This window comes from Dromaius novaehollandiae, chromosome 3 (genome assembly GCF_036370855.1).
Source record: "Dromaius novaehollandiae isolate bDroNov1 chromosome 3, bDroNov1.hap1, whole genome shotgun sequence".
NCBI lineage: Eukaryota > Metazoa > Chordata > Aves > Casuariiformes > Dromaiidae > Dromaius > Dromaius novaehollandiae.
In genome coordinates this window covers 83,679,751-83,707,046 of record NC_088100.1, presented here as the reverse complement: position 1 = coordinate 83,707,046, position 27,296 = coordinate 83,679,751, and the positions used below count along the sequence as shown (strand labels likewise).

General features: G+C 38.4%; 1 pseudogene; it reads left to right on the top strand.

Moving 5' to 3' along the window:
• The first annotated feature begins 395 nt into the window (after nt 1-395).
• LOC112993525 (sulfotransferase 6B1-like) lies at nt 396-27,296 on the top strand (annotated as a pseudogene).

The window sequence follows — 27,296 nt, the reverse complement described above, 5'->3', positions numbered from 1 at the left end:
AAATGACTGGGGGTGTCTGATCTCTCCATCATGTATAGTAAAATGTATAGGAGATGAAAGATATTTGAGATCAGGTTCTGTTTTGTCCCTGGATAAGTATCAGAAAATGAGGTAAGAAAATGAGACTGGCTGGGTTATAATGAAGGAGGAAATGCTCTTTTCTCCTTCTAACATTGCTGAAGAGGTGAAGGCGGTTCAGTTGGGACAAAGAGTGAGAAACTCTCTTTGCTATTTTGGAGGCTGAGAGGACAACTATCCCAGACAATCCCTCAGAGCCGTCAAGGGCTCCAGTTGAATCACACAGCAGGTTTTCTGGAGAACAGTCACAGTACAACTCTTTCAGCCATCTTTCTTCCAGCGTGCAGAGCAGCAGCTTGCCCCATGTGTTGGCGAGTATGAGGATGACAGTCGGAAGTCAAAAGTTAGTAGATATCCCTCTGGAAAATGGACCACCTCAGTTTGAAATGCTACAGCTTTGCTCCTATCCCAAAGAACACTCTCCACTGATGCTGGATACCGGGGGGAATGCAGGTCAGTATTTAGACACCAGACTGGACTTGGAATATTTTAGTGTTTTTCTCAGCTCTGCTGCATCCTTGCTGTTTGACTTGAGGCTTGTCACTTTGTCTATCCCAAGCAGATTGGGAGCCCCTTAAAACAAGACAGTGCTCATCACATGGCTGTGCTGATCCCTGGAGTTCATGCTCTGGGTGCCCATCTCTGGTGCAGGAATGAGAAGAGTGGCTTCCCTAGATAATGCTGGGTTCTGGGCTAAGTTCTCCCTCCAAAGAAAGCTGTCATTTCTAGTATATGAGCTCTCAACCTGGCAATGCTATGCAGAGCCCTTCTCACTTGGACTGGGGACTTGGATTCAGAGTGAATTTTACTTACATGGCTGTTGAGGTTCATACCCAAAACCCCTGTTCTTTTGGCTTTCCATCTGTGTGTGTGTGTGTGTGTGTGTGTGTGTGTAGCATGGTTTCTTAGAGATTACAATGCCTTTGCTATCAGACAGAAGAGTCTTTAATGACCTCTAGGTTTTTATAATCCTCTCTTTCATTTCCTTTTAAATGAATCCAACTCTGTCTTGCTGAGACACATCAGGTGGTCTGCCTGAAAAGACATAAATGTGATTAGATGACAAAGTACTTCAAAGATGCCCCACCTAGAGCAGTTTGTGAACTGCTTAGGGTTAGCGGAAGTCATGTGGCCGTGGGGAAGAGTCTCACCATGAGCAGGCCTTCCCCTTTGGCCAAAATTCCAGGATGAGTCAAAGACTCCACCGCTGTTGTCTCTAATATGGTCATGTCAGCATGAAATCTGGGGACTGTTTTAATTTGTCCTGTTTCGACGTGACAGCTCTGCTCCTCCCTGCTGACCTTTCATTTTATGCACAAAATGCCATGATGTCCTACACAAGAGGGCTGGGAATACATTAATCCTGGTAAGAGCAGCAAGCCTCTGATCCTGCTGCTGCCAGAAATGAGTGTGTGCTCCGGGGATTTCCGTGTGGGCAGAAGCCACGCCTTGGAGGCAGGAGAGCCTCACCTTGTCACTGTACCCCCTCATCCAGAAGATCAAAATTACAGTCCCTTCCCCTCAGGGAGTCACAACAAACTGATGAACTTCTTCACTGGGAACAACTCAGGAGAAAAACAAAAAGCAAACAAAAAAACAAAGCAAAGAAGGCTAAAGGAAGCAGAACCTGTGGGAAGCAGTGCAAGAAATAAGGCAGTTAGTGAGCTGGCCTCAGATCCAATCTACCACACACCCCATTTGCCTGATTGTTTGCTCTAAACTCAGATATCAGGCTAAGCATTGCCCTCCCAGTGACACCCCACAGTTGTGTTTTTTTTCAGGGTTCTCCACCTCCATATGACTGAAAACTACTGGCCTTAGAAATTGTTACTTCCTGAAACAACAGGAGCAGAGCACCAAGTTTTTGCAGGTGAGGCCTGACCCGCTTTCTCCAGTGTTAGCTTTGTGTGTGTGTGCTGTCATGTCGGCACAGCTGCCTGCCAGAGAGGAACGTGAAGATGGTGGACAAGACATAAATACTGGAGAGCATACACAGGAATGGTGCAGTCTGGGAAGATGTATCTCCTGTTGTAAAACTGTGATTATCATCATCTCATTGAAGGGTGCTTAGTTCGAGTTTGGTCTTCTTTTGCACGGTCCAGAGTGACATCTAATGGCACAGTACCAGACTGCACCTTGTCTGTGGAGAGTTAAGTGGACAAAAAGTTATAGTGGCCAATTATTCACCAAGTGACAAGGGCAAGGTAAATTCAGTCAAGGCAAAAAAATAAATAGACTATACAAAACTTAAGCATAATGCTCTGTTTACAGCTTCAACTTATAACACATAAATAAAGCTGGTAAGTCAAGTAGTCTAAAGTTACAAAGTGGCAGAATTAAGTTGCCTGTAAAAATGTAAAATATTTCACATAATATGTTAGGTTAATGAAATATTAGTGAAGGAAAGCAATACGAAATGAGAAAGTCAGGGCAATATTCCAGAAAGAAGTCAATCCCAAATATTTTGAATTTCTATTTTGAATTTCATGTGATGAAATCTTTTCAGATATAACTGCTTTTATCAAAATTGACATGTTCCTACAAAGCAGTTTGTTTTGAAGAAAAGATGACCCTTCAAATATTTTCAGCCAATGTTGTGTCATGGCATCACTGTTCTGAACTGTGCAAATTGTAGATCAGAGGTCTGTCTAATCTCACCAATATGACAATACATTTTCATACGCTGTATGAATTGCCTTTTAGGTGCATTTTAAAGGAAATTTTGCATGATGAACTAGTGTTGCAAGAGAAATACTTCATGTATTGTGTTCAGGTTTAGGAGTCTGGCATTTAAAATGTGTAATCCCAAATAAGGGATAACAATATCAAGAGGAGCCTCAGAATTATTTGAGCTAATTTTTTAGGGAAATAGCAGTTTACCTCCTTGCTCTAGATTGACTGATTTTTATTTGCAGAAATGAGCATTGAACAAAGGCTAATGAACTCAGTTAATAAATTCAGGTGGAACATCTTCAGAACTGCAAATTTAAAAGGAAAAATCTAACAACTATATTATACCTATATACATATGTATGTATACCTATGTCTGTGTATATTGGTATATAAAATGCAGTTAATTGGTTGTGTATATAATGCTTAAAAGTGTCAATGCCTAAAAAGCATTATTGCACATCTTTTGTGGGCAAGTTTTCAGTTCTAGCATGAATACCTAAAGCGAAATGACACCTACAAACAGTTAAGTTGTGGGAATAACTATTCACATTGGTTCCATCCTTAAGAAGCCTGAGCAGCATATGGGGAACATAGGGACTTGGGTAGCTTTGGTGAGATCTCTTTAGTCATGGCCTGCTTGGTAGCATGTTCCTCCTGTAAGCTTCAATTTCTTTAACATCCTGCACTTACCTAGGTCCAGCAGCATAAAGGCAGTGGAGCTTTAAGTTAGCTGTAGAGGTTCACTGTATAAACATATGGTACTGTAATAATCATAGGTACATATCAGGAATATATATTATTGGAATACCACATGCTCCTGTAACACACCTAGACTCACAAATTCATGAAAAAGGTGACCTAGCAAGACTAAGAAATGAGTTTTTGCCTTTTTAGAAGAGATCTATAAAAGGCATATATATTATTTTCAAAGGATTATTTTCCTTATGGGTTTTTACATTAAGAAATTGGGTTTCTATCTACCTTTTTCTCGAAAAGTCCTCATAGGGTGATTGAAATTTTATCAGGCTTGTGATACTAGAGAAGCAGTACAAAAAAAGTCCTTTTTCCACAATACACAATCAAATTGTGGGACTCATTGCTACAGGATACTGTGGGGACAAAAGTGCAGATAGACAACAGGAAATTAGAAAAATGCGTGAAGGATTGGTCCACTGGTGGCTATTAAATGTAGCAGGAGTGCATCTATCCCCTCATGAGCTCTAAACTGCTGAGTTTTGGAAAACAGGAGTATAAACAGGGAAAAGATCACTCTCTGACTGCATCATTTCATATATTTTTTCCCTTAGCATCCAGTATTAGTTATTGTCAGAAATGCATTTCAGCTAGATGCACTTTTGCTCTCTCCCCTATGGCTGTTCTAATGGCTGACTTTTTCTCATATGAAACTTGAGTAACAAAGATGGAAAGTGCTTTTTTCCCTTAATTTTTTTTTATGTTCCCACCAAAAAACACGAGCTGAACATAAGCTAGTTTTCTGTTAACAATTAACTATCCCCAACCTTTTAATACACTCTGGGAAAGCATTTAGTCATCTTAGACAATGAGTGGGCTGTATTTTTTTAAATGTAAATTAGTTACCATTATGGCCACTTCACCTTAACCCAGCATCCAGTGTCTTGGAAGATTATTAAGCTAGCAAATATGTAAGTGTAATGTTTTTGGTAGCCTCACGCTTCCTTTCTCTGTAAATTGATTGTGCTCAGAAGGGGCTTTCAGCTGAACACCTAGAGCCTTTAGGCAAGGAGCCTTTGTCTCACAAAGAATTTGGTATCCAGCAGCTGGAGACCTACATTTTTAGACACACTGGTCCTTTTTTCAGTTCTGAAGAAGGTGTTTAATTATATATTGTTTCACTTCGAAGAAGTAGTCTGGGAATGCATTCACTACTTTGTAGGCTGTCTTTGTGGAAAGACAAAGAATGTTATCTTTTCATTGTGCTTGCTTGATAAAGACCCCTTTCCATCTCAGAGAAGAACAGTATATTATTTTGGGGACAAAAGTCATTACAAATAAGGCATACTTGTTTTAAGGTGGGGTAATTAAGCATTAGAAAATTTTTAAATCAAATGGAAGTGTTTTATTAAAAGATGGGAAATAATTCAGAGAAATCCTGAATAGGCTGTGACCTGTTCGAGGTCAATCTGATTGTCATAATAGTGCCTTCCATCAGCAGTAGGAAAAAAGATGTAAAAAATATGAGTGGGGGTTCTGAGCTGACTGTTACCTCTCAGGAACAAGATTATGCAATTACAATAGATATTTCTATGAAAACATCTAATCAGTGCTCAGCAGCAGTCGAAAAGTTGAATGAGCTGAATGCTAAGGTCTGTAGAAGACAGTAGATGGCGCAAAGATGTAAGACAATGTCCAAGGTTTCAAAATCCAACGAGGATCATGTTTGGGAGAAAATGAAAGAAGTAAACCGATAGTGGTGCCACTCACAGCAACTTTAAAATGGATTGTGTGGAAATACTATCTGCTAAAGTATTTCAATTACAGAGTATTTTAAAAACATTACACTCCCACTTGACCTTTATAGCTTTGTCCAGTATTATTTTTTTTGCTCTAGTGTCCTTTAAGGACTTTTTCCAGTCTGCCCTGAGATGAAACCAAACCTTCAGAAAAGATTTAGAAAGAAAAATATCAGTACTTCCAGAATAATCAATAAATTACCACGCAGTGCTTCCCCACTCTCAGGCATATCTAACTCCTTTGTCCCTCATCTCCCCCTATCTTTATTCCAGGCTCTGTACCTTGGGTGCTCTAATTATTAGCCTGTTTGAGGAGGACTGGTCTCTTTCTGCCTCTCCCCAATAAAACCTTCCTTCTGAAGCTGAGAAACTTTCCTTAACAAAAGTTAGGTGAATGTTTCGGTGGAGCAAGTGACTCCTCATGAGAAGTGGTGGTGACCCAGCGTTTCCCAACACAAGGTTTCGGAGCAGTGCAGAGTTCCCTTGCTTTTGTGGGCCCTGGAGTCAGCACTTCAGCCCCCCTGCAGCCCCCAGTGCCATGCCCATGGAGCTGGGGGTAAGCAGAAGTAACAGATGGCTTACCCGTGGCTCAAGTACATCAAGCTGGGGGTGTTATTTATTTACCCTGACATCTCTCTGGCTGTCTCCACGGCTGCTGCCACCTCCACAGCCTTACATGTATGACTTTGAAATGATCACCAGGCTCCCCAAATGATCTCCCACCACTGGCTTGCTGGGAGAGGAAAAAAAACCAGGCAAAGGGTTTTAGCAACTTTCTGCAGGAGATCGAAACACTCTCCCCAAATTCATTTGATCCTATCATTTTCTTCTCCATGCTCTGCAAACACTGAGTGTTCTGTGCTCCAATTGAGGGGTTGGCAACAGCTCCATAAGCTGCTGCTCTGGGGCAGGAGGCTCTCCATGAAGTGCAGGGGAGCAGCTGTCATTTGGTGTGAAGGGCTTTCCTGGGGCGCAGGAGGGGATGGAGGGAGGAGAGGGCAGATAGGGGTGGTGCTAAATGGTGAAGTTTGGATACCCCCAAAAGTGCTACCCATCTGCCTGGCTAGCTTGGTGGGACGAGGAGAGAAAACATTTGGGAGGCTGGAAATTTTAAAAAGCCGGGAGCAGGCAGTACCTCTGGGACAGATAGAAGAGCTTCAAGAAGAGGCACCTGCAGAGACTGTAGAGTAGGCAAATTTCAGCCAAAGTAGGGAGCAGACATGGATATAGGACTTGGGGACAGAGGCTTGAAAGAGCCAGAAAACAGGTTTGCTATAAAGGAAGGAGGGATCTTGGTAGTTCCACAACTACTACGAATAGCAGTTGTGGAAGGAGAACTAGGCATGTTAGTGATTTTGCATGCACACTGAAGGGTAGGTGCCTCTTTAGGTGGGTGGCAGTGAGATGACAGGCATTATAGAGTGTGCTAGACTGTCTGTGCATCAGGAACTAGCTGGGGATGGGAAAATAGGCTTCAAGGATCTTGGATATACTGAGCTGCCGACAGATGTGGCCGGTGCCTTGAAGGAGCTGGTGCCTGTGTGGTACATGGATGGAGGGGTTGTGTAACTGCTAGAAACTGTCAGAGATTGTCTGATGAAACAGTTTTCATTGAAAACCAACAACTTTTCCAATGGAAATATTTTCTAACAATGTGTTCGCTTCAACAAACTTCTGATAAAATGCAGGTAGTTCCTTTCTAGCCCACCTGGAAGCAAACTCAGCCTTCTGGATTTTGTGGCTATAGGACAGCACTGCTATCCAGATGTTTCTAGCTACTGTATCCACAGTGTAGCATTGATGGATGCCAGCCTCATTTACAGTGAGTAAAGGAGCACTGTGGAAAGACATTATAACTAGTGCTGGCTGAGGCTAACACATCCACCTGGTACAACATAATGCTGTGTAGACACAACAGACTGTGTCCAAAATTGTTTGTGCAGGACCATATCTGAGCTGATAATTCTGCCCTTGGGTTCTCCCATTTACACAGCTGGTCACCCCTTTCCATTGGGCAAGATAGATCCTTTGCTTAGCAGTCATGGACAGCTGTTTGCATAGCTACAATGCAAACTGTACAAGGTAGGAGTAGTGTCATTTCCAGCAGTCCTGCTGCAGGGGTCAAAATCATTTGAATTTGTTGCAAGTTCTCAGAATTGTCCTTAGTTTATCATCATTATCTTTATAAACATGCCAGGGAAGTTTTTTACTTAACTGCTGAGAAACAAGTAGCCTAAGCATCCCTTTATATTACTGCTTGCACAGACTTACGCAGCCACAGGAAAAGAAAGCTACCAACAAGAAGTTCACTGAGATGCTGGACAAGGTTATAGCTGCTGTGAGAATCTGTCCTAGAAAGAAGCTGGTGTTTTCCTACCAGGAGTTTTTGTACCTTGCTGTGATAAGCAGCCAGAAATTTTCAAAGGTCTTAAATCCTTTGAAGTCAGGAGTGATGAATTATTACTAGCAGAATATCCCAAATCTGGCCAATATGTCATTTTTCTCTGTTTCAAGTGAAAGTGTTATAAAATGATCAGGAGGTATTTTAAATGAAATGAAATAGAAGAAAAAAAAGAGAAAACTTTATCTGCTGCTAAGTGAGTGCTAATAAATATGTATGATGAAATTGCATGTGTGTGTGTGTGTTTGGATAACATCTTGAGTAATATGGATTATCTTTAACTCATAGTTAATGTAAAGCAGAGGAAAAATAGCAAAAAAAAAAAAAAAAAGTTACTGGACCCAAAGCAATCATAAATTGGCCTCCATACCTTCATGCGGTATGTGATACTCAGTGGATGTAAAATGTCTCATTTTCTTTTTATTGGAAGTACACTTTTATTTTTTTAATAGAGCTTGCCCCTAGTTTTTCTGAAACAATTAAGAAGGAAACATGAATAATCTGGCTCTTAGTAACCAACAGTTAGCTGTACGCTATACTTATAAATTGGGAAGCAGATAGAAAAGTTAATTACAACTACATTCATTCTCAGAGAGTCAGCTAGTGCTACCTCTCAACCACTGACACAGAACTGCCAAGTAAAGAGGGAGAGAAGTTAAAGTCCAGCATCACGAAGTCCAGAAAAAAGTCCTGAAAACTACAGCTTGGCAAACAGAATTAGAGTTAGGTGACAACTGCTTGCAGTTCAGTTCACAGCAAGTTATTGGTCTTCTCTCAGGTAACCAGGTGAAAAAATTCTGCAGGTGGTGTAGGTGCTCAGCCGGATTACTTCATTGTTCATTTTGGACTTTAAAAGAAATCCAAGAATTCTGAATACTAGTGGGACTAGGTTCATTGTGGAAATGCTTTCTGCAGAAGATGTGAGAAGAACAGGGAGTCTCCATACCAGTAAAGCCTGTCTCCAGGAGTGGAAGGTTTGGGAGGAAATTAAGAGCAGGGCTACATTGTAAATGCAGTCAGATCTGATCTGGGAGATTGTATTCATGACATAGCTATCCTGCTTCTATACGTGTGCATGTGGACCCATACACTACTGAATTTAGCATTGTGGATTTAAAGGTTTAACTCTGCAGGAGTTCAGCTTGTCAGCACTGTGGTCCATTGCACACTATGGTCTGCTCTGTAGAGATACACTTAAAAATTTACCCAGCATTTTTCTCCTCAGTCACCTCCCCTTGCTAATTTTCCTTCTAGAAAGCATAGTCTAGCCCCATATATGAGTAATTTTAGATATGGTGCAACAAAGAGTCACATGCAGTTTTGAAATAAAGTGGTTAAGACACTTATAAATTAACCTGAGAGATGTGATTTCAGCTTAGGTACAGTTGTCTCTTTAAGTGATCAGAAAGCAGTGAACCAGAATTTCCATTGATCACTTTTGAATAAAATTCTTCTATATCACAGTTGTCATTTTTGACATAATGGGCTTTTTCAGATTATGAATGGGAGGGCATGATTCTCCCCATTAAAAGCAATTGTTAGGAGAAGCACATACAAGTGTAGAAGGTGGCAGCTTCAAAGCAAAATGGTTATCTGACTGGAGTAAGGAACATTTTTCACCCTTTGAAGTACTGGTAGAAATGCACTCTCTCTGACATTTCAAATAACAAAGGCAAGTTTTCAAATATTGCTACTTACTTTATGTTAATGCAATACTAAAATGAACGTTAAACCTTTACTTGCACAGATTGTTAGATAACAGTACAAACATTAATGATTATCTTCCTTGTTAAGAAGGAAGATAATGCTTCCCCCCCCCCCCGAAGACTTCAGGTGTTAACAAAGGTTAAAATGCGGATTATCCAATGTGACATAAAGCTGGAAGGACAGCAAGTTATAAAACAAAATACAAAAAAAGCTAGCCAGCCTATCAAACATACCTTTCTACATTTCTCTCTCTCTAGGGGAAAAAAAAAAAAAAGAAAGCTCTGGTACTATAATGCTGCGAATATGAATTTGTACACTTAAAGAGGTTAGGAAAGGAACAGGCCATTCTAACATAGTAATAGTAATACAAAATAACTCTAATTACACAACATTTGCATAAGCAGGGAAGTTTATGTACACCAGAAAATGGATGATTCACATGTGTTACTCTCTGATTTTTGACAGGAGTTTTCACCTAATTTCTTCATGCTTTTCAAAAATCTTACTTCTCGGGTTCTACGTTTATTAGCTTTGGTTGCCAGCAAGAGGAGTAGGGCTGCTTTTTGTGATTCATGCTCGCATGCTATACCTCTTGCATGATAACTAAATGTCTCCCGAAGTGAGCAGCAAATGAGGTAACCATACCAGTTGTTTTAAGGTTCTTCCCATTACCATCTGGAGAGGAAATGTTGGGTGTGTGCTGACTATAAAGAAAATCAGTATGCTAAACAGCACAATACACATCTGAATGCTAAAAAAACAGCCCCCAGATACTTGGCTGGTGTCCGTATGTGAAGTTTTTTTAAAAATTCTAGTTTTGCATTCCAGGCTAAAATACAGCAAGAGCTCTGAGACATAAAGGACAGGAGTTGGGTGTTGATGCAGTGGTAAGTCAGTCTTATAGCTCTGAAAGGCAATTTCTGAATGACAGCTTGCACCATAATCCCCATGTGAGACAATGGGACTTGTGAACATACCATTGTGGAAATCTATGTTATTGCGTTCATTTTTGTTTTGATTATTTAAAAAAATTCTTCTTCCTGCATTGAAAATCCTACCTTTCATGAGTCTCAAACTGCTGCATCTGCTGTACCTGCTTTAGCAAGACTTGTCTACAAGGGGAAAGACTAGGAAAATTTCTCCATTGGAGGCAGCAGCAGTGGATACAGTAATGTAATTTCATCCAGGGCTACCCAAAAATTCAGAAGAATGAGATGATAGATACCAAAGTAGAAATAATAATGAGAAATTTGGTTACTTTAATGCCTCACTTTGTCTTCTACAAAATACTACATCCAAGAAAACATCCATTGTAGCTTTGAAAACATCTGTGGAGTCATATTCTCTATTATATAGAGGGATCAATGTAATAATGCAAAATTCCATCTTGGTATGTGTTCAGTACAACGTGAAAAGTTCATTGATAGTAAGTTCATTGATGTGGAAGAAGGACAAGTGCCCTCGTCAGGAACTAACTAGTAGCTATGCTGCACAGCAGGAAAAAACTTTCAGCAGACATAAGTAGGATCATAGAATAAATGGCCAATCTGTAAACCTCAGCATGAATTGAATCCATTGCAAAGATTCAAAAAGTATTCCAGTGCTGTTGACATTTGGTTTCCCTTTTCTTTTTTTTTCTGATTCACCAATCTGTCAAGTTGTTTGTAACAGCTTATAGAAAAAAAATGATATGACCTGTAAGCAGCTTTGAACAAAAACAGACTTAAATCAATATTATTTTAAATAAATAATAATGTAGTACTTACCAATGCTATTAAATATAGATAATTCTAAAATATAGAATAATTATTTTTAAGGTAAACTTAAAGCTGAATTTGCTTGCAGGAAAATTGCTGGATATTTTTGGTTAACACTTAAGTATCATTCCCTATTCTGCTATAAATGAAGCCAAATATTGGCAGAGCAGATCTTCTCGCAGTTCTTTCCCTCCTCCCCAGATATCTGTAAATTGAGCTCTGGAAAAGCTGTTCATGTTGAAATGCATGAGTCCTCAGGAACTTTGCTATGACTGACTATGTTTCATGTTCATAGGCTGAGAAGAACAGCATCCCCTTATATTGATTGTTTTTATATAAAGTGATTGTATGGATGCAAAGTTGTGACACAATTTAATTTTTACACCAGTGGCCAATTGGCTGGCCTCGACTGAGTTTCAGGGTGGCATAGGATTGTGCCTGTGGCATATGCTGGCCTACTTTTGCTAGCTGGACAAGGTAACAGTGGTAACACAGCCATAGTGGCACAAGCCTTAGCTTGTGTTGGTAACAAAAACATAAACCATCCTATGGTATTGACGGCATCCTCTGAAGGCAGTCACATTACGTTTTCATTGCTGTTCCCTGCCTAATGTTTTAGCACACTGTACCCATCTTCATGCAGCCAGTGTGGGTTTAGCTTGAGAGCTACCCAAGCTAAAATCCTGGTGGTCTCATCCTCTAGCAGGGAAAGGTTCAATCCCCTGCCCTGATTCAGCAACATTGAGGCTTGAGCTTGTACTTCTAGGTCTTTATGGAGTACCTGTATTGCTGGGTCACTAGCAGAGATGTTTTTTCTATTTTCTTTTTTCCCCTTCTAGAGAGAGTTTTCTATAGAAAGATACATATACATTTCCAAGAAAAGTTTTGTTTTCAAGGAGTTGCTGTTTTCTAATGAAAACTGTTTCCCTGGAAAATTCAGTATCTGCTTTTGCCCTGAAGATACTTTTCAACAAAGTGTTATCACTGAACTTCATTTAGGTTTTTCTTCCCACATTACTGGAAAGAAATTCTGATCTGCATAACAACTCATTTGGCCACTTCTCTCAAACTTTGTCATTTGCTCTTTAAAATAATTATGGGAAACTAAAAATTATAGACTTATGAGGTATGTGAAACTAGGTTTTCTATTTGCTGGAATATTTGTATTTTTGAGAATGGTTGGAATTATATGCTCCAGGCAATAACAGCCAAGATAATTCTTCTGTTTTGCTTTTTACCAGTTCTACATTTCTAATTCTCCATTTTTTTCCCCATAAATCATTTCATAGGAAAATGCCAGGAATTTTTCTTATCTCTTTGGACACTCTTTTTCAAAAAGTTTAGCACAAGGTTTTGCAGTTGCTTGGTGTTATTTTTAAAGCTATTTCTTATCTGGTTCACAGAATAATTGAATCTTCCAGATACTGTAAGATTTGTTACATTAGATGCAAAGAAAAATGAAGAGGCAACAGATGAAAAAGTGAAATGTGATGAAGAAAAGATAGAATATTCATATCTTGAACTGGGAGATCCAGGGAAGTTCCAGGTTATTGCAATCAGTATTGTTTCTCTTTTGTTATACATGGTCAAAATAAGGTAAATTGGAAAGATTCACTGCCATTCACTTAGTCATTGTCTTGGAATAAATACAATGAACATTGCTTGGTGGAATGAATCAAACAATAGCAGGCAAAAAACTGATACATGAGTAAATAAATTCTGGGGAAACTACAAATCAATAAGAACTGAAGAGAAAGCAAGAGCATTACCAAGAACATAGATAATTCCAGGCATCGCAAGTAGTTTCTGCATTTGTTTCCTTGTGTTTATCAGACAGATGTGTTTACACAATTTACCATTAAACTGAAAAGCAATAGATTAAAAAACTCTGAAACAGGTCATTCGTAAGGGCAACACTCCCCCTTCGCAGGACAGCAAAAAAACATCTAAAAGCTAGATGTGCCTCTTGCTTGTTTGTGTGTGACACAAGATCATGTTTAGGTCAGTGGATCAGAGTCCAGTTTGCAAACATCCATGTTGGATGGGCAGGAATGGAACTAAGGTATTTTGTCAGCAAAAGAGAATCCCCCAGGAATTTAGATTTATTGCACAGGGCTTCTCTGCATGAGGACGAAGCCTGCACATATGTCTGCAGTTTTACTCGGTCTACTCCTGCTAACTTGCAGAAAGACACTCTGGGGTATGCTTTCACTATACAATGTGGCATCATGTAGCCAACTATATTCTGAGGTTCCAAGAACCAGGGGTCTCTCTCTTCGCCAACATGCTGCTCTTGTGTAACTTATTTCATGCACCTGCTAACACGCCTATGTTGCTGCTAGTTAATTAGGACCCTTAACTCTGTGTGGCACTGGTTTGTGAGGTCTAGATGTACAGTATGAGAAGAATAAGAGTATCCATGAAGTGTTCATGCATAAGTAGCTAAAATATTTTAAATTCACATCCTAGTTTATTTTATTATACTTTTCCTATACAGACAAGCCAGTCATGAGACTATGAAAAGGATCATGTTGCTTTTGTGCTTTCTGCACTAGAGGATGCTGTTCAATCCGTTTTCATGAAAAATGTTTTGAAAGACAAATTTCAACTGAATATCTGTATCTGCGTTCCCCTCTTTGAAGAAATTCCTTCAAAGAGATTTTTGGAATACATCTCTATCCTGATTATCTACCTACCTCTGAGCTCAAGAATAACACCAAGTTGTGCATCTATTTTAAATTGATACAGATATTTGCAGCTGTCTTTATTTAACAAATGAAGCTCCTCTTACTATAGGACAGTTAGTTATTAAGCTGATTTTTTGTTTAGTTAACAATATCTAAGAAAAGTTTTGTCTTTTATTATAAATGATTTATTTTCTAAAACTTTTATAAATTACACTGCTCTTCTTTGAATTAGTGTCAGACTGCCAAAGAAAGGTACTAGAGACCAAAATAATTCAGAATAACTGTGGATTAGCAAGACAGTTTCCAAAAGGACGAATGTCTTTGTTGAAACTTACGGAGAGGTGGATGATGAAGAACCATGTATGCTTTTGGAGGAATGCCTCCCCTGCCATTTGAGTGCAGTTCCCTTCAAAGTTCTTGTGGTGACAATCTGCATGTTTATGCTGAGGGATGTGTGTGGCATATGGGACTGAAACATGAGTTATAAAGCAGGGTACAAGAATTATCAGATGGAATTCTATGGCTTGTCTTGAGCAGGGCATCAGACCTGTTAATCATATCCTTTAGTCTTTTCTAGCATTCAAGTTGTGATGATTAGAAGGGCAGAAAAGACTTAACATTTAGGGTGTCCCTTCCTTTTTTTTCCTTGCCTTGCCTCACCTTTCCTTGCCTGCCATGTGCAAAGTCTGACTCAGTGATATAAATTGATTACATTGGTCCAAATTTGTAGAACACACAAAATGGTTTAGCTGCCCAGGGTCATCCAGATACTCAGGGCTGTAAGTGACTTCCTCTTTGTGAGTAGTCCCAGCTGAAAGTGAATTATGTTTATATGCGTGAAATAAAGGAGTCACTTCATTGGAAGTCAGTTCCAGACTACTGGCCTTCTATCTGAAGAGTTTCCAGTCTTTGATGAGAAAGGAGATGATATACTCCAGAAATGAACGTGCCCATCTTTATTGATAACAAAACTTTTATTAAGAATTTGCTTCACTGCCCCTACTCTACCTCTTCCTTCCTGCAGTCTCCAGCCTAGGTGTCTGCTCTGAGTCCAATTTACAGATAGTGGAAAAGCAGCTGATCAGACAGGATTTTGCACAATGTCATAAGGTCGTACCAGCCTTGCCAAAATCCTGTCATTCACAACACATTCATGAAAACTGCGCTGACACTCTGCGATTGCCAGTAAAGCAAACAAACACTCTGTGTGCTCAGCATTTCTGAGCTTCTGTCTGATTAATTTCTGTGAGTCTTTGTTTAGCCAGTTATGAAAGTGGGGATATCAAATGAGGGCATTCAAACCACTTTGAAATGCTTAGGGAAGCATATATGAATTTCCCATAACTGGAAGCATATCTGAATTTCCTGTAACTTTGTCAAAGACATTTCCAGCATGAGGCTAGTCCAAAGTCTAAGAAATGGTATGTTCTATGCCGATAACTTGCAGTGTATTGCCTATTACTTTTCAAAACAAGAATCTAGGAGTCAAAAAAGTTGAATTTTTGGAGTTCTGAATAACAAGGGAAGATATTCAAACTGTTGTTGAAAATAGCAACTCCAGACTATGAAAAAGAATGTCAAGAAAAAATGCCAAGAAAGATTAAGGTTCTACTGTCTTCCGCAAAGGCAAATTTCCAAAGACAACTGTCGATGCATACAAGTAAACTGTCATTTTGAACACATGATGCTACTTGTAAAGATGTTAATTATATTAAAGTTTTGGGGACTGTATTTATTTAATAGATGTGGTATTTTGAAAAGATCAGTAGTAGTCTTGTTATTATCGTGTTCTACATATATAGATGAAGAATGTTTGTAAGAAGAAGAAGGTCTGCTATTGAATTAGCATATACAGTGTGAAGAACTTGGGCCTCAGGGCAAAAATGCTGAAAAAGGATGAAATAAAAGAAACTAAACACTTTTTTTACTTAATGAGGAGACAGTTTTGTTTTTCATAAATATTTTCTCCTGATATTTCCTCAATATCAGCTCAGCGCAATAATGGGTGCACATGAAATCATTCAGCTGATTTGGTTCCCAGACTGTAGCGCAGTCAGTGAAGGGGCTCTAAGTCCAATTATATCAGCTGGGCCTAGTAAATATATTCACCTCTCATAAGAATACATTCATCAGAATTTGATTTTGGGGAATTTACCAGACAGTATTCTCAATACTACTCCATTTTTCTTCTCTTTAAAGCCGAAGTGCCTAAAACTTTCCCCAATCTCATATTCTTCATTCTGGAGGAGAGCAGATAGATCTGCCCTTGAAGAATATGAGTTTCATGTCATATCTCATCCATACTGTTTTTTTTTTCTTTTAGGTGTCGGCAATACCTGTTATCAGCTGATGAGAACTTTTCCAATGAAACAAAGTTTAATCAGGAAATACATTGAAATACTACAGAGCAGTCTGATAATAATAGTATTTCCCCTCTGTCTTTCCACACCAACTCATCAATACCAAGTCACTAGTTTTGTGTTCCAAACCATTTATCATAAATGAGATATATATACTTTCCGTGGGGCAGATTCTATATTTCCTATGAACACTGAGTAAATCTGCAGTGAATCATGTCACTAAGCCTTCCTAGGCAGTAAGATAATGTTCATCATATGATGTTTAAAATATATTTTATATACATCATATGGTGATGCCCTGATCTTGGAAGCGACCAGGTCTAGTACTGGGCTATGAGACATGCCAGAACGTTGTGTGTGAACAGCTCGTGAGCATTTAACCACATAAACTGATTGATTTTAAGGATTGCATATGATCTCGTTGCTGATAGATGAAGGACGCATTTAATTTAATGAAAACATTTAATTAAGTCAAAATGGCCTCCCTATACACATTTTAGCTCATTGATGCCTTATTTAAAAGATATTAGCAATGGGTAAAAATAAGATTGAAATAAAGTAATATTCTTTAGAAGGATCTGCATCAAAGTCTATGAAATGTTGTTGAAGTTTGGGCAAGTTCTGAACTGTGGGCCTTCATTGGTGTAGTTAGTAAGAGTAAACCATTCTGAAAAATTAATGATCTGGAATTAAAACTACTTGTTCCTTAATATGTGAGTTCAATACAAAAAAATGCAAGTAAAATATATGCTTATTTGAAAGCAGTATTAATAGCTGGAAAAAATATTTTACTGATTCTCAGAATGATGAAATGGTCAAAAAATGGAAGACTAATCAAGAAGTATTAAGTTGAGAGCAAAAATAATAATAAAATATGAATTTTAATGTAAAACATGAAGCTAAAATGCAGCTATTGAAACACATTTCCAATAGTGCTTCTGTGCACATTTTCTTTAGATATTTTTGACTCTGAATTTATTTGTAGGTGTTAATTTTTCTTATTTTGCTTAAATGATATCAGTGTATCTACCTTTTGGTGCAACAGTTAGCAACAGCCTACAACTAATTACATTCCTTCAATGATGACATTGTAGTTATCCCACCCAACTGGAAACTACAAAAGGTTTAATTTGCATTCTCTAGAATTGAAATGGAAGATTTCTTTTTATCTATGCAAGGTTTCCATGAAGGTGCTTCCCTGATTTTCATACAAAAAGTTTACTGTGAGGGTGGGCAAACACTGGAGCAGGTTGCCCAGAGGGGCTAAAGAAACTCTCCTGTATTGCATGTGCTTAAATATCTGTCATAACAAAATTGCTTCACTGCTTCCTTGTTGCTTCTAGTTGGTTATTTCAGCAGCCAAAATGCTGAAATAAAGACTCCCTTTCGAAGTTAAGAACCAAGTGCGTGACGGAATATTTTAGTTCCAATTGGATTGCAACTCTGTGCCCAACAAGGCAGTGAGCAGATCTGCTCCTGGTTGCTCCTTTAGCCTTTGTGATCTGTGCTTTTATTTAATGCTCTGTGTTTGACAGCAAGCAATGAAGTCAAATTTCTGCTCCTTACCTCAGTAATATACTTTGGCTTAGCTACCTATGCAGGTAAGGCAACAGTGGGCTGGTAATAGCTGTTTTTTCCATTCTGCTAATATTTTATCATCTATATAGTAAGTAATTATAACATTTCCTGTAGAGGAAAATTGTTATGTTATCTTCCCCTTTTGAGCATGCAGAAGAAAATACAACTGAACAAAACTCATGTGGTTTATACTATGCCTGTTAAAGGTCTGACTAGGGCAAGGCTTGAGCCATGACTTGTAATTCAGACCTAGTCACAATGGCCATAATAAGGAGGGAAGAAACTATTTTCCCAACCATTTTTCTTGTACTCAGAAGTGGCAAGATGGTTTTCACTCAAGTTCTCTTAAAAATATAGCCTTGGCAACAGGTCATGTTCTCAGCCTGAAAGGCTTTGGGATGATTGACAGTATTGACATGATTAATTCTTCATAGAACAATATGAAACCATATTCACAGACACTACAAGTACATACATCTAGACTCTGCTAAAACTCTAATTTTAAGTATAATTGTCAGCTAAGCAAACAAAACTGAAATAAAAGCTGAAAACTGATCCTTTTCACCAATTGCAACCCAAGAAAGAGCTTAGCTGTATACTTCAAACAAATATTGCATAATATAAATGTATGCTGAAGCTGAAGTCATATTTTAGGTCAGATGTTTTATTTATCCATTACAAGATAAATATTGATTCCGGCCAGACACCTTTGACATGAGTCCAAGTTCCTTGAAGAATACGATAGCCTAATGATCCCTCCTAGAACAGACCAAGGGTGCATTTAGCTATGTGTCTTTTGTACAGAAGTGGCCAACAGACAATAACTAGAGAAGAGTATAGGAAGATCCAGCAAATAATGATTATTCCTCAGAAAAGTTTCCTAGTCTCCAACAATTTGTGGCTTAAGGACCTCCTGAATCTGGAAATATTTGTATTTAACAGCCCTCTGAGAAGTTCTGTTCCATAAACTTGTTGCTGTCCTTTGAACACTTGTCAGCTTTCAGCACCACAACATCCTGCAGCAAGAAACTATGAGCTGCTTAGATACTTTTAAAATGAATCAAGAGCTTATGGCTACTCTTGCTTTGAGCATGAAAGTTCTTAGTTTATGTAACACCTGGCATGTTAAAATGCCAGTCCAAATTGTTAGCTCACCATTTCAAAAACATAGGTACAGAACATTGTTTACAGAATGTGCTCAGGTTGGTCTCCTAACTCCTGTTATGTCAGTATAACTAGGTATATCCTTTGCTCAGCTATTCCACACTGGGAAGGAAGACATTTGTACGTTTTGTTAAATATTGTAATCTATGCCTGCAGTCATTAGGAATGTAGGACCAGATTATTGCACTGTATCAGTGTTCCTGTGTAATCTCCTGCAGTTCCTAATTGGAAAGTGTTTGTTACTTAATAGGAGTATGAATCTCTACACAGTGCACATCACAGTTTTATTCAAATTAATGGAGTTCTGCCTTTGTGCAGCAGGAGAGAATCATGACAATATTTTATTTTACCTCTGAGATCAAAGTACTACTGAAATACTTATCCTATGCTTCTGTATCAGACCTACCAACAGATGTTCACTGTTTTTAGAGCCCATTGATCTGCCCCCTTCATCACACTGAGCCGATTGATCTGATCCTCTGCATCATTGCAATATGTGTTCATGCAGCTAAATGTACCTTTGGTCTGTTCTAGAATGGGACATTATGTTATCATATTCTTTAAAGATTTCATTTTAACTTGGACCCATGTCAAGGGAGTCTGGCCAAAATCAATATTTATCCTGTAATGGATAAACAAAATATTTGACCTCAAATATGACTTGGCCATCAAATCTCTTTTCAGGGCCCTGTCAACATGATGGCATTCCTGCTGCTTTTCCTGCTGATTTTTCTGGGCCCTCAAAATTTTACTTTGCATAGCTAGGATGAATCTCTAGCATTGCCAAAGTGAACTGAAGACCTACTATTGATTTCACATGCACTCGTCTTGTATTCTGTTTGCAAAATGTATTCTAAATTTCCTCCCTCCAGAATGTTTGGAAAAGACCCCACATTCTCCCAGAATTAGCTAACCATGTTATCCTATTAATTTATAGTCAAAATATGAAAGTTAATTGCTCTTAATTATCTTATGTCCAATGAACATATGCTAAAGGCCATGTTAACAGTAATGGAATCAGAATAATCTGAAAATGTATGTTGCCTGTTAGCTGGTCTTTGAATCATCATAAAAGCAAATAGATTATTTTGTTTTCCCTTTAGGACCAGCTTATTTCTCACTGAGCTCAAGAAGACACGTTTAAATGACCAAGTTGCAGCTGGTTCAAGATTTTTGCATGCAAATGGCTTGGAAAGGAGGAGTTAAGAAAAGTACATGGACGCAAATATCCTATAAATACGTGACCTGTGCCTGCCTCTGTCTGCCCAGGATTACACCTCAATGAGGACTTTTAGAAAGAAAGAAAAAGGGAAGAGAAGGGAATGGCAAAGCCTTAAACAGCTTTAGCTGATGTGCTGGAAAAATTGATGATTGCTGCTGACACATTAGAACGTAAAGACCTGATCTTTACCTACAAGGGCACTGTCTACCCCACTGCTCTTTGCACTCCTGAAGTATTCAAAGCTATCGAGTCCTTTGAAACCAGAAGAGATGATGTCATCCTAGGAGGTTTTCCTAAATCTGGCATGTTTTGCTTGCTGCGCAAAGCAGGATGCCATAATAATAATGATAATCAGAACAGGTATAGTAGTAAGAATAGCAACAACAACAATAATAGCAATACTACTACTACTACTGCAGTAATGGGGTTGCATTCAGAACAATGAAATATTTATTTCAGATTGTGTTGAGATGGATGAGAGAGCAAAGTGACATTTCTATTTGCAAATTCAACAAAATTGTCTGGCATAAAACTGTCTAAATCTTCTTCATGTGCAGTGTTGTATATTCCCCTTCCTATAGGCGATATGAAATATTTCAGTCCTACCAAAATACAAATATTAGCATTTTTCATCATAGGAAATCACAGAAGCCACAGAAACTCAGACTGAAAAGGGACATTATTTCAGTGTGATCCTTTTGTTTTGCTGCATTCTTATTTCAGCCTCCATAAACTTTAGGCAAGTCTGCTGCCCATTGTGCATCTGCATTTCAAGTTTTTTAGGACTATAGTCTGTTTTCTTGTTGGGCTAAGAGGAAAAGGAATGGCACACGGGATATGCTGTAACCTTGCTGCTTTCCTCTTCTTGTCACAGCACAAGGTGTTCTGCTGACAAGTTGTAGTGCTGCGATCTTATTAGAGCACAGGCCTTCCTGGCTTGAAGTAAGCAACACATTCCTCAGTTGCATTGTTGTGAAGTGTCCTTCTTTGTTATCAGTACTGGTCATCCTTTTAACCCTTGCTCTGCTGTTTCTCCTGGTGCCTGCAGACACACATCCATTCCTACTGCATTCACACCGGTCTTAACATTTCTGTTATAAGTCTCTGCATGACTCCTTTAAAGTTTTAATTATTTACATGTGCTCATACAAATAATGGACCTGACAAAAGAGAAAATTCAAGCTTATGGTAATTTCCACTGACTATGAGTTACATCCGGGTCAGTTCAAGCTAAGAGGAATTTTGACAGAGTAGGAAAAAGATCAGAGAGAGAACTTGATCTGTGGCAAAAGCACAGTATTTACTGATGGATTTTACTAATATTCTTGTGCAATCCAACTAAGTAACTCTTTTTATCCAGTACTGTGCTAGTCAATGCCCTTCTTAAAAATGTCCTGTTAATTAGCAGTGAAACAAAGAACCAGAGAAATTTGTTTAGAACAATAAGCAACATTTTAATCTCTTCATATTTTATGATTTCATACAAACTCAGTAAGACAGTCCTTTCTTTTATCCTAATCAAAGTAGAAGAGACCACAATTACTTCCTTATAGGATTCAGCAGTGTTTTAAATACCATAGACTAGGCATATTTTTGGGTACTGCTCAATGTCCAGCATCTCATTTCTGTGAGTGTGAATCTCTACGCTGGAAAGTATTTTCTCTGTTTACCTAATGAGATTTTACTGGTCCTTCTCACGCACCATTTCATACATTGCATGCAAGACTATGCTTAAAGTTTTCCATGCAAAGTTTTCCTTTCTTTGTGCTTCCAGGTACAAACTAGTTTGGTCAAATCTTAAGTGACTTGATAGCAACAGCTGCAAAGAACAATAAAAATGAAGCAAATCATCACAATGATGTGCCAGAAGAATTCTCCTACCTTGAAATTGGAGATCCTGAGAAATATGAGGTGGGCATTGACGCTTATATGTCATTTCACAACTGAACTTATGTGATATGAAATACATCTTTGCAGAGTAAGTACTATGGACAACTATGCTCTAAACAAAATATATCCATGTAGCCCTGTAAGGAAAAAAGGTTCAGAAGGTCTGTGTGGGACATTTTCCAAAATTCAGTCTAACTTTATTCTGTAGCAGTTATGAAGCAGAAGATTCATGCAAAGACAAACAAAAAGGTCATGTAGCACAAGATGACATGCCAGAGATAGTCCCAAATGGAATTTCTGTAGCCTCTCCAACAAGCCAATTCAATCTATTGCTGCTCCGCTGCTCTCTTCCTTACCATCACAACATTTACTTATTAGCATCAAATACATATATGTGTTTGTTTTCCAAAGGCAGATATTTTTCATAAGGAAGTACAGCATTCTTCTGACTAGTTCAGGTTTCTCTGCGCTGTCTGGCTAATGTGCTTTTATTCAGATTGACAAGCCCTAGAGATGAGCGGACATCTTGATTCCCAGGTCTAAGGAGACCTTGCTGTTGGAGCAGCTCACAAGGAGGTTAAATACAGATGGGGCTGGTCAGAAACTTCTGCCACCATATGTTGAAGTTTAGATGCTTGCTCAGGTCTTTCTGTGATATTCCTTTTCCTGCAAATTTCTGCTTTGTTCTAACCTTCTCTCCTTCCAAATTTAATTTCAACTCCTTCCTTCTGCTATTCCCTCTCTTCTCTTTTCTTAGTCTCAATGGACTCTCCATTTTGATTACAAAGGGCTATGTCATTCTCATCTTCCTCACCAAGATCCCAGCCATTACTTTTTGATGTCTCTCACCACATAAGGAGGAAGCATGAACTCATATTTTGAAATAGGTCAGAGAAAACTTTTTCCCCTGAACAACTACTATTAAGAGCTTTTAGGGTTAGGGTTACTCAAAACACACAGTATTTGGCCCCAGGAAAAACCTTACACTTTCTCCTCTCCCAACTGAAATTTTTGGTAAGCTGATGCATAAGATGCTCAAACTAATAATGTTATGTTAATTATGCTGTTAACTTTCTCTCCTCTTTGAATTTTATTGAGGCAGATGAAGAAATTACCCCCAAGAAGACTTATACGTATCCATATGGCTCCTCAAAATTTATCTGAGTCCATTTTCAAGAACAAAGCCAAAGTGAATGCTCATTTTAATGATTTGTAGACATACTGACTTCAATGACTTTTTATGCCAATTTAGATTTTCTTTACCAGTCTTCTACTGGGACTGTTTTCTTGCAGTATCACAAGAACAAGTGGACTGTGAGCGCAATTCATTCTGCAAATACCATCATTTTACCCCAATTTGACCTTTCTTGCTCATTTTATCATTTTATCTGATCTATTTTGATAAAAACATCCTTTCATCATAAATGGCTCAAAATAAATCATTTGAAATAATTTGGACACTGATTATAATGTGAAATCAATACTTCAAGGCTACATAGTCCAAGAAATCAGTGCTGGGATAGTTAAATTGAAAATTGCTACTTTTCTGTTACAGTCCTTTCCTAATACCTGTATATATATTTGCATTTACATTTTCCAGATACTGCTGTTGCTCTGCAATCCAAAAGATTTAGCAACATCTTATTACCATTTTTTTCCCTAGTCTTTTCTCCTTTTCCATCTTAGGAATCTTGGGATGGCTTCTTTAAAGACTTCATGGCTGAAAATGTATTGTACTCTCTCTTAATAGAAATATTCACTCACAGTTACTCATGTTTTGGTCTCACTGTCTTGATCATCAACACAGAACAATCTCTAAAACAAACACTATATGGCCTTCACAATGGCTTTCTCACAGCTCCTCCTACACTTGCCTCAGTTGACTGGGAGTGATTTTACTAGAGGGTCTTTGTATGGAGGCATGAACAAGCAAATGCTTACTGTGGCCCTTTCACAGTGCCATAAAAAGAAAATGGATTTTCTCTGAGGATGCTCTCCGTTTGACTAAGCTAACCCCAATTCTGAGGACCTCCTGTAGTTCATTCATCTCAGCTGGGCAATGAAGACATACTTACAGAAAGACTCTAGAGTCACTAAGGAAACCTTCGCTATTCACCATGGCTTTTTGTGATTCAAGGTGTCTCTCTATTATTGTTGAATGTAAAAATAATACTAAAAATTAATAATAGCATGGTTTAGGGTGCGGAAGCAGTGAAAACAGCAGTGATAATAAAAACTCAGCTAAAGCGTAAGTATCTGTATCTCTAACTCTGTTATGTGGCTAAAGTATGATACTTATTTCCAAAGCAAAGTATCCAGCAGATCAAATGAACATAATTATTTCGTAGGCTAATCATCTGTGCTGCATTGTGTAGGTGTTAAGGAGCTATTCATTTCTAAAGCCTTTTTCATGTAGAATAAGGTCATGGTTTTACCTGGAGGAGAATCCTTTCTGTAGTTACTATATGGATTCTAGATTGGAAAGCATGCACTCAGTCTTTACTAATATGTCATCAAGTAATTATTATAATTAATATAAACATTTCTTATAAATGAATATAAATTATAAATTAATATAAATGCTTCTCTATTTTTATACAATGCTATGGGGGTCTTATTTCAACTATCTTTCTAAATGGAACAAATACATTGGCAGTGAAAATGTTATGCCTAAAAGTTTTGAAGAAGTAAAAGAGGTAAGTTTAGCACTGTTTGATGTACACTAGTGGTTCCTGCATCTTTCAAACACAGAATTTGTTGTCAGTATTTATTTTTTTGCAGACTGTTACGCACTCCTATTGTCTACATTGTAATCAGAAATGATGTAGGTGTGCTAAAACTCTGAAAACGTGTAAGATGAAATACTTCAGCTTGCAAACCACAGTTTGGGGTCCAAGCTCTAGAATTCAGGTAGTACAGATGACTGGAAGAGTGTATGGATGATTAAATAACTATACAAACTGTATACAAAGCTTGTACGAATACCACATTAGCAGTGTTTCAAAGCAGGATGGGCAAATATGCACCTCTCTGGATTTGCTAACCACAGCATTTCATATGGCCTTCAGCCTGGCCCAGCTGTTTCTTTCTGAAACCCTGCAGCTATGAGCTTGGCATATAATTACTTCATAGAGTCATGTCTGTTTGCATACATGATTCAGAAAGCACAGACTGATGATGCCTGGATATCAAGAGGTCATATATTAGATGCACATTTGGCTACATGCAAAGCACGTCCACACATATCAGATCATGGGATAAGGATATCCAGCCACAGAGTGGACAAAGATAGTGTTTTGTAAAGGGCAGAGGGACCACAGTGGAGGAATTACCCTAAAATAAAGCAACTGTCTATCTCAGGAAAAAAAATGCACCACAGGTTTACACACTACTTTACTGCATGAGACAATGTTCCAATGCTCTCCTTTCTCAGAAATGTATTTCCTGAAATTTTTTTTTGCTGACATTTCAATAACAAAGAAAGGGCAACTTTTTGCATATAAATAATTCTCTTCCCTTCTTATTTTCTTAACATTTATAATATGAACCTAAAACATTTTAATGTAATTTTCAGTTAACTCTGGACTGAACTGATGCACATATTCTTCTGTGCATGTGTTCATCATGTGTAAATGGACTATGCTCCTTTTCACAGGGCTTTAATGATTTAAATCCTGATTTGAGCAATTAGTTGAATTCATCCTAGGGACACCTCTATGCATCACTGTCTTTATACAACAATGTGGAGCTAAAAGAGATACCCAGAGAGTGGGAAGGCTACAGGGAGGAACCGGTGTGTTTCCTTGGATAATATCCAGTGTGCTACATTTTCCTAACAGAATACATATTTAGGAGTGAAAAAAATAGTTGATTTTTTTTGAGTTTCCTTTGAATGAAGAAGAAATTCATGCTGTTGTGCAGCGGAGTAGCTTCCAATCTATGAAGAAGAACTCCAAGGACACTCATAGGGCATTTGATGATGTTCTCTTCCATGAAGATGAATTTTCCACCCATTCTGAAGATATTGTTTTCAGCCTTTTTATTGTTAGGTATACTATAGCTTCATTGGCTAGTGTAATAACAGAGAAGTTTTCCTTTCATAAATATTAGCTGAATATTCACACTGTATAGTGATGAGTATTTCAATAGAATTTCCTAATTTTAAAGGCTATTTCACAATATTTTTTCAACTGGCTTAGCACACAGCTTTTTGGACACCTTTCCTCGTTTATAACTGTATGCATCTGACTTACAAAGTCAAGTAACCTGAGATGGGGAGAGTCAGACAGCTGGTGATGTGGCAATGAGTTCTTTCCTCTTCTGTGGCTAAAAGGAAATGAAACCTAGTCTTGTGGCAGCAGTGGCAGAAATCAAGTGACATTTAGCATGACAGAGCCTGTCCAGCCTGCAGTAGACAGCACTGCCTCTACTTGCTCTTCATCTGGGATGACGGGGTACTGCTGCTCTTCAGAATAACACTCTCAACAGGCTGGGGAGGGGAAGGCAGACAAGTCAGTCCGCTTCATTGGCGTCATGGGTAAAATGGGGCAGCATTAGGACCACTAAGTCCTTTTTTCAAGGAGACATTCACTTTTTTGAAAAATCTATGGGAGCTTTTTGAGGAGGCATCAGCTTTCTGGAAAGAAAATACTAGTTTTTTCAGACTATGAGCCTCTCTGAAAGCCTTTTCCTCCTGGCTGGCGGTGTCATCCTCTACTGAAGTAACTCCAGCATTAACAGCCTTCATGACAGGAATAACTAAGCAGCTGGTGAAGAGGTCTTGAACTGCAATAACTGTCTAGCTGATGTATTAAGATGAACAAAAATCAGGCCAGTTAACTTTATTTCATTAATATCACAACCCAGGAGTTACTCTGTGTCTATTTGCTCATCCCTGCCCTAAGGCTGGTACCATCTATTGAGTAAGTAAAGCAGAAAGTTGGGGAGCAATGCACCTTACCCAGTGGTCCTGCAGACTAGCAGAACCACTCAAACTTGGAAAGGAATCAAATCCAGTAATAATTTAGAAAGTGAGAAGAACACACTGCTTAACACGCAAAGGGATATAAATGACTCATTCTGAGAAAATAAATACAACAAATATTAAAACCTGAGCATTATACTATCAATATAGTATCAATACTGCTTCTTTGTACGTGCTGTTAATGACTGGAGGAAACTTTTTGAGGAGAAGCATAATTTGGAAATGGACAAAATGTACAAGGAATATTTAGCAGCAACCACTCTTGGAACAAGTTTAAAATATGCTGTGTATTGCAAAGCCTGA